Raw genomic sequence first — 16788 nt, forward strand, 5'->3', positions numbered from 1 at the left:
AAGTTCGATCCAATAAATTGGATGAGTAAATACAATAAAATTGAAATCTATCTGCATATTCATCAAGATCAGTGGCTACCAGAAAGTGGTCCGCAAGGAGCCCAAGGAAAGAAAAATTGATGTTTACGCTATTAGTGTTATTTGAATAAACTTTATCAGTCTTTTTTTTTAAGTATATGCCTAACCAACTTCCCTTCGAAAATGTTATACCAAACTCATCGGAAGTTCAAAATTTGTTTTCAATTAGTGAAAGAAGAGATAAGTACCAAATTTCCAACGCAATAAGATTGGACTATTAAGTTTGTTTGAAATCTTAATGGCGGATTTGTACCACGTGATTGAGCTAGTCAATCAAATGTGTGACAGTCGATGGCCATACTGTGGGTAATATAGTTACTGCAATTCAGACTAAAGGAGATCAGTAACTAATTGATTCAAAGTAAAACTGTTCTAGAAGGTGTGGTAATAAAAATTAAATATTGTTATTATAATGAGACAGTGCTTGTTAATTGGTTATACTGTGAGACTTGAGGAAGAAATGATCAAAAACAAGTTGAGAACCAGCTTGGAAAACAAACGTAAGATAACAATGAAAAAAACCAGAAGAAAAAACAAGCTATTGTAATTCCTGGTGAGCATTATGAGTGATGGAAAATGTTCATAGCGAAGAAACAAAGAGGAGTCAAAAGGTCTGGGTGTGGGTGCGGGTGCTGGGTGTAATTCATCTTAAGAAACACCTACCCGTACTATTTTATTAATAATTATCTCAAGTATCTCCACTCAGTTCATTGCATTAATTGACTTTACAAGAGAGTAAGTTATAATTTATAATAAAATAATTAGTCGAATGCAGTAAGTCGTAAGTAAGTATGACTCTGTTACACTATACTCAAATAATTGAATAAAAACCTTCAAATAAGGCAATGAAATATTCACGAATCGACTAGAATATTATTGATTCATGTAGTTAATTGAATTAGAAGTATTCAAATTATACATCTTGAAAGCGTATATATCATTGTCAAAAATATACGCATGTATAAAATATAAGTGTTAATTACGGAAGAACTGAACGATTTAAAATCTATCTGATATGTTAGATATATGAAGGAACTCTTTAGGTACACAATCCTGCATTCAGAAATTCAAAAATATCATTGAATAATCAATAATTTTTGACAAAAATGAAATGGGTAGTCCGAATTGTGTTCAACATCTATGTAGGTTACACGGAATTTATTGTACTTTGATCGTTTCATGACATAAAATCCGAAAAACCTCAATAACTTTTTTATTTGTTGACAGCTTGACTTGAAAATTTATGGGAAGGACACTAATGTTAAGATAAATGTTCCTGTTTTTTTTGTAGAATTTTTCCATGGCTCCTTTCCCCTCCAGATCCGAAAAACTGTTCGGGCGATTCGATTCCGTAAGACCGGTTTTGAATCTCCCGGCTTACTAATTCTTTGGCGCACTTTTACGTGATTGCGTGATTATTGCCCGCAGAGGCTCTCTATTGGACAGAGCTGATAATTTGCTTTGTGACTGTTATCCCACACCTTATCCCTTACCTTATTACTCATAGATTCCTTTTAGTGTTGAAATCTTCAATAATAATCATATTGAAGATGTATTAAAAACTCATTGTACAAAATAATTAAATAAAAAAACACCTGCTCAGAGAATAACAACTTTCATTATTTTTATAGGTATTCATGTATCTGAATTGTGCTGTGTAGTTAATTTAGCTCTCTCTCTCACTCGCTCTCTCTCTCACTCGCTCACTCTCTCTCACTTGCTCTCGCTCGCTCTCTCTCTCTCTCTCTCTCTCTCTCTGAACTAGTGCTTTAAATAGTGAAGGGAGCCGAACTGTCAAGGCATACTGAATGCACTCGAATCAAGAGACTTTTTCATTTAGGTTAAGTTTTATCAGTTTCATCCCCATTTCCCCCGTCATGTGTCGTTCTGAGGTCGGTTCACGATTGGTCTGCTGCTTCCATGATGCCTCTTACTGACACGTCAGCTCGCTCGCCCTCAAGTAGGTATGATTATTTCAATAATAGTAATAATGACGCAGGTACGTTTCTAGCAAATAAGCTCCACTCTTTCAAAAAACTTTTCAAGGCTGCTCACCTTAACGTACAATCCCTCAGTTGCCACATTGATGAACTCAGAGCAATCTTCCGTTTTCAGGACTTCAATATAATCGGAATTTCCGAATCATTTTTGAAGCCTAGTATTACATCAAATTTTGTTGCATTGCCTGGATATAATCTTTTCCGGAATGATAGATTAAATAAAGCTTGTGGGGGTGTAGCAATTTATGTGAAAGATGGTATCAAAACAAAAGTTTTAATCACATCTAAACAAGAGTATTGTTCCAGACCAGAGTTTATGCTACTTGAATTATCCTTATCTAGTAATGATAAATTACTCGTTGGTATCTGTTATCGCCCACCAAAAATAGGTCATTTCACAGATTTCGAAAATGCCTTGCTTTCTCTTATGCCTTGTTATAACCGTATACTAGTTATGGGGATATGAACACCGACTTGAACATGACGAATCGTAGCTTTGACTACTTTCAACTGACTACAATTTTCCAATGCTTAAACATGACTATTTTACCCCTCGATCCAACTCATCATACTAATGAATCAGACACACTCATTGACCTTCTCATTGTTAGTGATCCCAATGAGGTTGTTCAAGCAGGCCAAATCTCAGTCCCAGCTATTTCTAGACATGATTTGATCTACTGTGTACTTTCCCATAAGATACCCAAGCCAGAACAGAAAATTATCACTTATAGAGACTTCAAAAACTTTGATGAAGCTGCCTTCCTGACTGATGTGGCTCAGACTCCATGGCATCAAATTGAAGCATTACCCTCAGTTGATGACATGGTCAAGACTTTCGAGAATTGGACTTTGACTTTGTATGACAAACATGCACCTTATGTGACAAGGAGGATTAATAGAAAACGACGAGTACCGTGGATGACTGAAGACATACTTAAGATGATGGGACGTAGAGACAAAGCACATAGAAAATTTAAAAAGACATTTGACTTGGACAGTTTGATAGAGTATAGGAGCCTTAGAAATAGGGTTAAACAGGAATTACGGAACTCAAAGATTAGGTACTTGAATTCGTTTATGACAAACAATAGACAAGACTCTAAATCACTTTGGCAGGGAATAAAAGAATTCGGGCTTGGCAAACAGAAATCGAATCCACAAATTGACTTACCATTGAATAATATAAATGACCATTTCGTTTCACACTCTAACCAACGCGACGAAGTTGTCATTGCTAATCATATAGATGATCTTGAAGAGCAGGTTACAAACTTAGATTTTCCAATCACTGATCAATTTCATTTCCATCCAATCTCAGAAGAAGACACTTTCAGAGCAATTCAACGTATTCATAGTAATGCTACGGGTGTAGACAAAATTCCTATTAAATTTATCAAGAATATGTTATTTGCTGTTTTACCAACCATTACATACATTTTCAACAAGTCACTTGAAGAAGGCATTTTCCCTGAAAACTGGAAGTTTGCTCTGGTTCGCCCTCTAAATAAAGTTCCATCACCCAATAAAGTTGAGGATTTTAGACCAATCAGTATTTTACCTGCATTGTCCAAAGTGCTAGAAAGACTCATTCATGCTCAAGTTGTAAAATTTCTAGACAACAATAGTAAGCTTCATAACTTTCAATCAGGCTTTAGAAAATTCCATTCAACTGAGACAGCTCTGCTTCGTGTCACTGATGATATAAGGTTAGCTATGGACCAAAGAAAATGCACCATCCTCACCCTATTTGATTTTTCTAAAGCATTCGATACTGTTGATCATACAGTCCTTCTGAATAAGTTGGCTATTCTTGGTTTCAGTCGCAACTCGTTAGTTTGGTTTAAATCCTATCTATTAGGTAGGAAACAATGTGTATCTGTCGGTGACAAAAAGTCAACTTGGAAAAACGTTATGCATGGAGTACCACAAGGTTCAATTTTAGGCCCTCTCCTCTTCACTTTGTATGCTAATGACCTTTCTTCCATTATCAAATTCTCCAGTTTCCATACTTATGCAGACGACCTTCAAATCTATTTAATCTGTCCCATAACAAAAATTAATGAAACAGTTGGAATAATGAATCAGGATATCAATTCGATAGTGGAATGGACAAAGAAAAATGGCCTTAAGCTTAATCCCATCAAAACACAACCCATTATAATTGGATATTCTCGTCTTATAAACAATATTGACCTTGAATCGATTCACAAAATTAGTGTAGACGGTAATGACATTCCTTACTGTAGCTCAGTTAAAAATTTAGGCATTATTATGAATAATACTCTTGACTGGTCAGAACAAGTGAACAAAACTTGTAAAAAGGTATTCTCAGCCATGCATGCATTGAAGAAAATGCACGATATCCTCCCTAGAAACATTAAATTATTATTGGTTCAATCTCTCATCTTCCCACATTTAATGTATTGTAATTCTGTTCTTAACGATATGCAAGTCACTCTGAATGATAAACTACAGCGTTGCCAAAATTATTGTCTACGTTTCGTCTACTCTCTCCAACGCCATGATCATATCACCCCAGCCCACATTGCTAGTTCAACATTGAAGCTTCCCGATCAGAGGCTTTTTCGAATAGTCAAGCTTGTTAGAGATATCTTGAAATACGGTAATCCGAACTATTTTAAAGATGATTTCAAATTTGTCTCTGAAGGTAGGAGGATAGATGCTTCACATACTAGAACCGGAGAAAGTACTTTAAGGATACCCAATCATCGAACTACTATTTTCACAAAATCCTTCTTAGTCAGTGCCTGTCATGCATGGAATACACTTCCTGTTTCTATCAGGTCTATCGAGAGCCGAGCGAGCTTCAACCTGACTTTAAAAAAACATATTTTGGAGCAAATGACTGAAACTGTCCGGCCCTAGAACGATCACATGACAACCATCCCTCACCCATTCCACCAATATAAACCTTTAAACCATGTTATAGAACGAATTGTATATATATATATATATATATATATATATATATTATATAAACTCATGTTATTTCAATTATCCACTGCATACTGCTGTATATTACTGAAATTTGATAACCCTGATCTACTTTCAGCCTACTTCATTTTATTAATCAATTATTTGATCTTATCTACCTTTATAATTATTTTACTTTATCAATTTTCTGTTTTTTTTCTCTTCAATATTCATATTGATTAAAACTTTTACAATATTTCCATTAATAAATAAATCCTTAGTTTAAATAACGAAATTAACGTTTTGGTAGAGAGTTAGTGGGGAGGATATTTTTATTATTCTTCCCAAAGAATGGACATTGATATGTCCAAAGCTCCGCCAATTTATGTAGATGCATAACAATATGATTATTATCTATAGTTATTATATTACAAATTGCTTTTTCATATCATATACAGTTCTATAGTTATTTTCCTAGTCTATATTATGTAAATTCATCTATAATTTTGCTGTATTGTAAGCTATTGTATATAAGTGTATAAGCCAGTATATATTGTAATCTACATAAATAAAGTACTCAATCAATCAATCAATCAATCTCTCTCTCTCTCTCTCTCTCGATGTAAACAACATCGATGTAAACTCACTAAACAAAATTAATGTTGATGGTGTCGAAATAGCTCACTGTGATTCAGTTAAAAACCTTGGAATTAATGAACGAAAATCTTGACTGGTCTGATCAAATTAATAAGACTTGTAAATTTGTATTCTCTGCCATGCATTCATTGAAGAAGATGCAAGATATTCTTCCCAGAAGAATTAGATTGCTACTAGTCAAATCGCTCATATTCCCACATCTTATAAATTGTTATTCTGTGCTCAATGATATACAAGTAACCTTAAACGATAAACTTCAGTGATGTCAAAACTATTGCCTCAGGTTTGTTTACTCTCTCCAACGCCATAAACGAATCACTCAAGCCCATATTGATAGTTCAACTTTTAAGTTACCTGATCAGAGAATTCTTCGAATAATCAAGCTTGTTAGGGATATTTTGAAATATGGTAAACCAATCTATTTCAAAAACGATTTTAAATTTGTCTCTGAAGGTAGGAGAATTGATGCTTCCCACACTCGAACAGGTGAAAATACTCTAAGAATTCCAAATCATTGAATAACTATTTATACAAAATCCTTCCTTGTTAGCGGTTGTCGTGCATGGAATGCACTCCCAAATCAAATTAGGTCCATAGAGAGTCAAGCGGGCTTCACCCGTACATTCAGACATTATCTTTTAGGAAAAATGGCTGAAACTGTCCAACCCTAGAGCAGCATGACATTCAAATTCCTTCCTTAATCCCTATCCTTATCCTTTATAATCGTTTCCTTCCACTCTCAAGTAAAAATGATGGTTTTTCTCTTTTGCACTATCATTCATGTAAATTTAGCATAAAAATTGTGTATAAGCTACATTCTAGATTGTTTCTTATTCAAACTCTTCCTGGAGTGGATCTCAGCATTCTTATTCCACATCCCTTCCCCTCTCTTTCGTATTATAGTTCCCCCTTCATAATTCCCTAATTGGAAAATTATTTTTTTGGAACTTTCATAATCATATCATCTTGTTATTTACATAAACTAATCTCTTTTGTATAATAATTTCCCTTTCTTATTAACATTATTTTTGGATTTACATCTACACATCTCTTTCACTCCCTCATTATTACATCATATCGATTTTCTAATTATTGGGGATTAACTTTTTCTCTATTTCCATCCTTATTATGATTTACTCTTTTCTGTTGATGTATGATTTACTCTTTTCTGAATGATTTATCGTTTCTATGATTTGGTTTTTACTTGATATATTTTCTTAATTTTTTATGCTTAGACATAATATTTCGTTTGAATTTTCAACTTTCTTTTTCTACGATTAAGTGCTGAAGGGGAGGGTATCTCAGAGAATGGACTTAAAGTTCAAACTTCACCGTTTCATTTGAAAACATTACAGTAGTACTTGAACTTTTGCATATTTCATCAATTTTCTTCCTCAATATTATTGTAGAACTCATCAGTTAAATATGATTTACCATGTTATTTTACAACGTGAGTTTAATTATGTTTTGTTAAACACATGAATAAAGGAATCTGAATCTGAATCTCACTCGCTCTCTTTCTCTATCTCTCTCTCTCTTTTTTGGTAAAGAGTTAGTGGGAAGGATACTTCGAATATTCTTTCCGAAGAATAGACATTGATATGTCCAAAGCTCCGCCAAAATTTATGTCGATGCATAACAATATTATCCATTTTATCTATAGTTATTACAAATTGCTTTTTTCATATCATATACAGCTCAATAATTATTTTCTTAATTTATATTCTGTAAATTCATCTATAATTTTGCTGTATTGTAAGCTATCGTATATAAGTGTATAAGCCAGTATATACTGTAATCTACATAAATGAAGTAGTCAATCAATCAATCTCTCTCACTCTCTCTCTCTCTCTCTCTCTTTTATCTAATCTAATCTAATCTAATCTCTGTTATAACCAGTGAGTATAGAATGAATATTCTATACTCACTGCTTAAACATTCGTTCAAAATAAAGAAGTGCTGGACATTTCTTTCTCTCTCATTGTTAGTCTAGAATTTCTGGTTGCAGCTGTAAAACTAATGAGTCCAAATAAACAGTAGATGTAGTAGTAAACAGTTAGTATACAAAATAACAGTAGATGTCATAGAAACCTGAAAATGATAACACAAATTTCTGTTCCTCCATATCAATTCTATTTGATTAAGATGGAAAACATTATTTCAACAAAGACATTCATAAGGATACAACTCCATGATCATGTATTATATTATAGTAGAACTATAAATAATGTATCTTTCATTGAACCATTCCATTTCAATTAATAAAAATACTGCACTAATAATATAAAAATAGAAATTGGGGAAGCCCATAGTTATTGAGGTAAGAGAGGAATCACACTCGAGAAAGAGCGAAAGAGAGAGCGTATGTCTTTTTGATATCATCAGCATAAAAACGGCAATCGTAAGCCTCCATTGTTCGAAACTGCAATGTTTTCACAGAAAAAAGTAGCTCGAAATCATAATACTGAGCTGACTTTGCTTGCATCCTATTTTGAGAATGAATGACTACAATATTAACGTCATTTAGAATTATATTAATTAAATTAATTTAATTTAAATATGAAAGTAGATATAAAATGGGGAGTCTGGGACACAAGTGTCCCAGACTCCCCATTTACCTCAAGGTCATCCAGGTCAACCACCCTAACCTCAAGGTCATCCAGGTCAACCACCCTAACCTCAAGGTCATCCAGGTCAACCACCCTAACCTCAAGGTCATCCAGGTCAACCACCTTAACCTCAAGGTCATCCAGGTCAACCACACCTACCTCAAGGTCATCCAGGTCAACCACCCTAACCTCAAGGTCATCCAGGTCAACCACCCAAAAAATTAAAAAAAAAAAAAAAAAATTAAAAAAAAAAAAAAAAAAATAAAAAAAAAAAAAATAAAAAAAAAAAAAAAATTGAAAAAAAAAAAAAAAAAAGGGAAAAAAGGGAAAAAAGGGAAAAAAGGGAAAAAAGGGAAAAAAAATTCCCTCCAGATCCTGAACTGGGGTATAAAAGGAGTTGTTCTACAAGGAGTGGGACATTGTGTCTTGGGCAGTCGTGCCGTCAGTACGTGTGTGTACCACCAGTACGTGTGTGTACCACCAGTACGTGTGTGTGATTTTAGTATATTGGTTTTGGATCACTTTCATCTTTATCAACATCAAGAGTAAGTACCAGTGCATTTTATAGTTCTATATATTTATATTATATTCATGATTTAAAAATTAAGTTCAAAAGAGTAGAATTTTGAAGTAGTTTGAGACTGACAATTAAATTCTAAAATGACTTAAATTCGAAAATGACAAGTTTAATTATGAATTAGGTTCCAATACATAGAGTAAATGACATAGTCAAAAATGACTAGTGTAATTATGAATTAGGTTCCAATACATACAAGTTATGAGTTTAATTATGAATTAGGTTCTTCGAGTTGGTGGTTGTAATCCATCCTAACCTAAAAAACGTATAATTACAAAGTAGATCCTAGACCCCCATTCACATTCCCCCATACAGCTCCGGACCATCATCCCTAGAACATAAACACCATAGAGTAAATGACATAGTCAAAAATGACTAGTGTAATTATGAATTAGGTTCCAATACATACAAGTTACGAGTTTAATTATGAATTAGGTTCTTCGAGTTGGTGGTTGTAATCCATCCTAACCTAAAAAACGTATAATTACAAAGTAGATCCTAGACCCCCATTCACATTCCCCCATACAGCTCCGGACCATCATCCCTAGAACATAAACACCTATGAACCTCCATCCCCGACCCACGATCCTAGATACCGATTCACCACCTTCATCCCCCACATCCGTTGATAGTGATTTATATATAGAGTTGAATACTGCATACCATACTAATACAATATTGTTTTGCATTGTTCCAGATGAGCAAAGCTGTACGATGTCAGCAAACAGCAAACTCAGTGGACGAGTTTGTTGTCCTGGAGGAGGCATTCAAATCCCGACTCACGACTCTATACTACAATAATGCATACAAGGATGAGCCTGCCAAAGATTTCCACACCTTTCTGAGCAGTCTGAAGGATAAAATTGTTCACATCATCAGTCAACAACTGCAGACACATGGAGCAATGAAGTTCAATCTAGTATTGGAGGCAACATATTTCCGCAGCACCCTTGATAAGACCTTCTTCGATCAAGAAGAGTTTCAGAATGTCGCCTTCAAAACTCCAAACTACACCATCTTCAGTATCATCAATCTTCCAGACATCATCAACCAAGCGTGCATGACCCTACTGGATGAGGAGTCGAAATTCGAAGGAAATTCCAGTGGATGGAGTTTGCTTATCATCGATGGATTGCTCATCAGGATTAGCAAACATACTCCCCTGCGTGGATCATCCTACATCAGTCTTCCACCTCTTCTATCAGCACGAAAGGCAATCATCAATCCTATAAACAAGGACCAGCAATGTTTCAAATGGGCTATCCTCGCCAAACATGTACAAGGCAGTCATCCTGAACGAGTCAATGAGCGATACCATCAATTGGAAGAGAGATACAACTTTTCAGGCATTGGATTTCCCACTACCATCAACCAAATCGATATATTTGAGAAAGATAATCCAGAGGTATCAGTTAATATTTATGGTGTGGATGAGAAGAACGTTATATTTCCAAGAAGAGTTGGAAATGCAATGAAGGCAGATCACTTTGATCTTCTCCTCCTCTGTGAGAGTAAGGATGATGATGAAAACAGCACCCTTGAGGATGACAATGAACATAAATCAAATAGCCACTACTGCTACATTAAAAATTTTGAAAGACTTGTGAGATCCCAACTCACAAAACATAAAAGTAAAATTATCATCTGCAGACGATGTTTCACCCATTACACCCTCGACAGAGATGGAGAACGCAGGATGGCTGAGCATGAGGAGTATTGTGCTAGCAATAATACAGCAAGAATCATCATGCCACAGGTTGGAAAAGATGGTAAACCTCCAACCTTGAAGTTTGAGAAACATGTGCAAAAGTATAGAGTACCTGTTGTAGCATACGCTGATTTTGAGTGCATCCTGGAGAAACCTGATGAAGACAATGAACAATGGATTGGTGAAGCTACCAAAGTTATCCAGTATCATCGGGCAATGAGTTACTGCTTATACTTTGTGCGGGACCCATATTTGGAAGATTCCTGGCTGACAATCACTAACCTAATCCCTCATGAGCCGATTGTCTACAGGGGTCCTGATGCCGCCGAACATTTCATGAAGACCCTCACCATGTATGCAAAAGATTTAGATGAGGCAATTGACTGCAGGAATATCAAGTTGCTCCCACTAACCAAAAGAGAGAAAGAACGACATAATGCAGCTGATTTCTGTGAGGCCTGCAATGAACGGTTCAATAAAGATAAGGTGTATGACCATTGTCATATAACTGGTATCTACCGGAATGCATTATGCCGTAAATGCAACCTGCAGCGAGAGCGACAATCATTCATACCAGTGTTTCTCCACAACTCTTCAAACTACGATACACACCTCATTATTCCAGAGCTGGGTAGAGATAAGGATCGGCTGTCTGTCATCCCAAACTCATCGGAAAAGTATATATCATTCACCAAACAAATATCTCCAAAAATGCACCTTCGATTCATCGATACATTCCGGTTTACACCTGATAGTTTAGACAATCTGGTCACCAACCTAGTCAAATCAGCATCAAATCCAGAAGACTTGTCCAAAGTGCTGCCACATACTGCCAAGGTGTTTGGAAACAAATTGAGCCTTGTCTCAAGGAAAGGAGTGTTTCCATACGACTACTGCGATTCATGGCAGAGACTCGAAGAAACATTGCTACCACCCAAAGAGGCATTTTTCAGCAAGCTGGTTGATAGGAGTGTTAGCAGTGATGATTATGAACATGCTCAAACTGTGTGGAACCAATTCAGTTGTAGAACTCTGGGAGAATACAGTGACCTATACTTGAAAACAGATGTTCTCCTGTTGGCTGATGTCTTTGAGAGCTTCCGCGATGTATGCATGAAGACTTATGATTTGGATTGTGCTCACTACTTTACATCTCCAGGCTTTTCCTTTGATGTCATGCTGAAATATACTAAAGTCGAGCTTGAGCTCCTTACTGACTATGACATGTACATGTTTATCGAGCGAGGTATCAGAGGAGGAATAACAAATTGTATACACCGTCATGCTGTAGCCAACAATGCCTACACAGGAGCGCCTATTGACCCCGAGAAGCCTACATCATATCTCCTGTACACAGATGCGAACAACCTGTATGGCTGGGCAATGTGCCAACCACTTCCATGCCGGAAATTCCAGTGGATGGAGAAAGATGAGTTGGAGGGGGTGAGCAGAGGTATTGAGGGTGTTGGAGATGTTCAAAAGATTGGCTACATCTTGGAGGTGGACATTGAGTACCCTTCTGAATTGCATGATGAGCATAACGACTTCCCATTCCTGGCAGAGAACAAAAAAACTCTTAAATCTAATCATGTACGACTCATGACAGCTCTAAGCAACCGTGAACGATATGTATGTCATTACCGCACCCTCAAGCAAGCAGTACAGCATGGATTGAAAATCACTAAAGTTCATCGAGGTGTAAGGTTTGAGCAGGAGGACTTCCTAGCACCCTACATCATGCTGAACACCAGACTTCGACAGCAGTCAAAGAATAAGTTTGAGAAAAATTTCTTCAAACTTATGAACAATGCTGTGTTTGGTAAGACAATGGAAAATGTGCGAAAAAGAATGAGCATGGAGCTAGTGAATGATGAGAAGAGGTATATTCTAGATGATGGAATTACAACTCTTGCACATGGACATTACAAGATCCCCACTCTAGCACACATTGATGAGGAGGATGAGGAGGAGGAGGAGGAGGAGGATGAGGAGGAAGAGATGATTGACTCTCAAGAAATTCCCAAGGTTCAGGCAGCTAGCAGTACTACAACAGCTAAACGGTTACATTCCTCATCACATGATGAGCTCATTGATAAAGTCAATGAGTCAGGAAGCAGTACTATCCCTGCTAAACGGTCACGTCCCTTATCAAATGATGAGCTTGCTGATATGACCAATGACTATAAAATAGATGGTGATGCATCCCAGTACAGCATTTTGAGAAAATTGCTTGAAAAGTGACGTCATACCTCATGCCAGGAAGTGTCAACAATCCATTGCGCATACGCAACTGTCTCCACCCATCGCTGGATTTCCTTGAAGCAGTTATTACAAAGTCAGTCGAGGTGTGCTCATCCTGCTATCAACATGGGCTGTCAACAACATCTATATCCAGTACTTCAATCAGCAATGGCGCCAGCAGATCCTGAATCACCATGCCCTTGCGGTGATTGCATGTTTGTCATGAGTGCAAGGTGGAGTGTTGAGCCACTATTCAACATTGGAGAAGGATATTATGATCCTTTTGGAACTTTCGAGAATTTTGCTGATGTGATTTCTTCAACATTCCCAACAGCTACACTTCATCCTTGTCACAATAGACAGATGATGATTCTGAACTTTCCTTATAGCTTTGCATTTTGTGAAATGTGTACTAATTTAGGACCATTATTTGACTATGTGCTGTTAAACCTCGATGATTGAGATGTTATTTATATATGTCTGATAATATTCTTTGTATCCAATGTGTACTAGAGTATGACTACAATATAATCGTATCAAATCAACTGTCTCTTATTGCTCAAACCTCTGAATCATGTAGAAGTAAGAGTACAAGGCGTCTCACATCCTGCACTATCAAAGTGTAGAGGTTATGAAAAGAAAAAAGTTGCAATCTCTATCCTCTTCCACAGGATATGGAGAATGTTTGGATTAGCATAATAGACTATTTAAAGTTGATGACATAGATTTTATCAGTCAGTATGGATAAGACTGTTATAGCGAGAGAGCTGCACAAGCAGGCTCGTAGGAGGTTCCCTACACGAATGGTTACTGTGAAAGGTCTTGATGATCTTTATCAGGCTGATCTTGTAGAGATGCTACCATATGCAAGACAGAACAAAGGCTATAGATATATTATTACAATAATCAATTGTCTTAGTAAGTTTGCTTTTGCTATACCAATTAAAAGCAAGTCAGCTGATGAAGTGGTTAAGGCAATGCAGCCTATATTTGAACAGAATCCCATGAAGAATTTGCAAACTGATGACGGAAAGGAATGGTTTAATAGTAAGTTTCAACAGCTTATGCAAAAGTATGGCATCAATCATTATTCAACTTTTTCTGATAAGAAAGCATCTATAGTTGAACGTTTCAATAGATCGCTCAAACATCTTATGTGGACAAAGTTTACTGAACAAGGAACCTATTTGTGGACAGGCATCCTAACCTCACTCTTGAAAGAGTATAATGAACGGGTCCATCGAACAACAGGTATGCGGCCAGTTGACGTTAAGAGCAAGAAGCATGAGAGGCTGTTGCTTTCCAGGCTCAGCAAACAAAGGCAAGAATATAAGGAAAAGTTGGTCAGCAAACCTCAAAACAAGTTTTATCCAGGTCCTAGTCAGAGTATTGAGCCTGGTGATAAAGTGAGAATCAGCAAGTATAAAAAGACGTTTGACAAGGGATATCTAGCCAATTGGACTAATGAACTGTTCACAGTAAGACGTGTGCGACCTACAGTGCCTGTAACCTATGAATTGGAGGACTATAGAGGTGAACCCATTGAAGGAGGATTCTATTCTGAAGAAATTGTAAAGACAAAAGTGCCCAGTGTTTTCGAAATTGAAAAAGTGTTGAGGAAAAGAGGGAATAAACTGTTGGTACGTTGGAAAGGATATAGCTCCAGTCACGACTCATGGATTGATAAGAACGATCTTGTGTAAGATGAAACAGGTTGTGCAACAGAAAAACCAGTTTAGAGTTATCGATTTTGACAAAGTGATTAGGGGGTGTGGCTTGGTGGAAATGGATACAAAGAAAAAGCGTCATGGACCATTGTTCCCCAATCATATGAGATGTATTATATGTGGACCTTCTGGTTGCGGCAAAACCAACCTACTATTCAATATGCTTTTTGATGAGAAAGGAATTCAATTTTCAAACATCTACCTTTTTTCAAAGACTACATTCCAGTCCAAGTATGAGCTGCTCCGTACAATCATGCAAGGACTTGCAGGAAATGGAATAAACTATGTCGAGTGTGATACAAGTGAAGAAATACCCGACCCGCATGAGCTGCCACCCAACTCAATAATTATTTTCGACGATGTGATTTGTGAGCAGCAGGATACCATCAGGAAGTACTTTAGTGCAGGCCGACACAGTGACGTTGATGTGTTTTATCTAGCACAGACCTATAGCCGCATTCCAAAACAGCTGATTCGTGACAATGCAAACTTTCTTGTCATGTTTCAACAGGATGAGCTAAACATGAAACACTTGTACCGAGATCATGTCGGCGCTGACATGACCTTTGATCAGTTTAAGGATATGTGTAACAAGGTTTGGTCAGTGGGGGGTGCACACTCATTCCTAGTGATTGATCGGACATTGGACAGAAATGGAGGGCGCTACAGGAATGGGCTTGATACGTATTTAGTTGATGCATAGTGTCAGTTGAGCTTCAGTATATGTTGGTACGTTGAGCAAGATGGACGTCTCCAGCAATAGACACCGTCAAAAGACTGTAGAAGAGATTGCACCAACCATCAAGGCAATTGCAAAGTTGCGACGTAACATCAAAAGGAAACACAAGGAACTGACTCTTGGAAGGCAAGTGGCAGAGGAGCAGCATGCAAAACACTTTAAACCACTAACTGAACCACTTGACAATATAGTTGAAGTTCTCAATCAGCATTTGGCAACACCACCACCACCACCACCACCACAGCCAGCAGCAGCAGCAGCAGCACAACCACTACATGAACAATCTCCAGAGCCACGCCCACATCGCAGACGTTTTGCAGTTCCTGTAGGTCATCATGCACCACATACACCGCCACCTACACCATTGCTGTCCCGACCCCTGAAACAAGCGGTAAGACGTCTGCCCAAAATTGGTGAGGAGACTCCTTTGACCTTTGAAGGAATTGGAGAAGCTTCGCAGTTAAGCCCAGTTCCAAGTACCTCGAGTACTGCACGCAAATTGTGGCCATCTGCAAGTGCCAATGATTATGAAAGTGATGTGATGGATGTGGATGAGGAGGAGGAGGAGGAGGGTGCTACTGCTCAGGAAGCATTACTAACCAGCAGCCAAAAGAGGATTCGACAAGCAATGACCGAGGTTGGATTGACTGGAACACCAGTGGGGCGTTATCTCCATAGAGCTATGAGTGGTGATAGCAGCTCTGACAAAACATATGGACCAGAAGTTGTTGGTAATGACTACTATTTGGGTAACAAACTGTTAACCTTTGGAAGTGATGGAAGAAAGATTGTTCTGACTGACCCTAACAATCCTTCAAACGTGACTAGATTTGATGCAACACGTGGACTTTGTGAACTCATTTTCAAAAAGAAACCCATTACTCCATTGGCTAGTGATGAGGTGGCATACACTCGGATATTACACATTACAAACTTGTATAAGGAAAATCATGATCCGGATGGTAAGAGTAAAAACTCGAATGATACAAAGTATAGAACAGTGATCCATAAACTGCTCAATAATGCTAAACCCAAATATAGCAAGGTCAGTGGCAGAGGACTTGTGGCGCCATTCAATATGGTGGCAAACAACCGTACCAAGATTGAGTACGTCTACTACAATGATCCCAATGAACTTGTGGACAGGCTGAAACTATTGGATCAGTCCAAGGCAGTTGGCAACACTGGACATGAGAATGAAATCAATTCAATTTTAGAAGAGTTGGTAGAAGGTGGCTACATAGTTGCTAATCCTGCATACTAGTTTCACTATATAAGAGACATTGCTTTGCTTATGTATAGCAGTCAAGTCATGGATTCCATAGGAAACATTAATGCTCGCTACAGGCGTTTGACCAATTTGGGAAATCCACGTGCTGACAGGGATGCTGTCAACTTTTCAACATGTAGAGAACTGATTTCAATGTGGCTGCCAAAGACAAGGGACAATACCACATCACAGGTATTTACAAGTCTCAATGATTCAATACTTACTGATATGATGGATCCAATTAA

The sequence above is a fragment of the Nilaparvata lugens genome, chromosome 3, assembly GCF_014356525.2.
Source record: "Nilaparvata lugens isolate BPH chromosome 3, ASM1435652v1, whole genome shotgun sequence".
In the NCBI taxonomy this organism is placed as follows: Eukaryota; Metazoa; Arthropoda; class Insecta; order Hemiptera; family Delphacidae; genus Nilaparvata; species Nilaparvata lugens.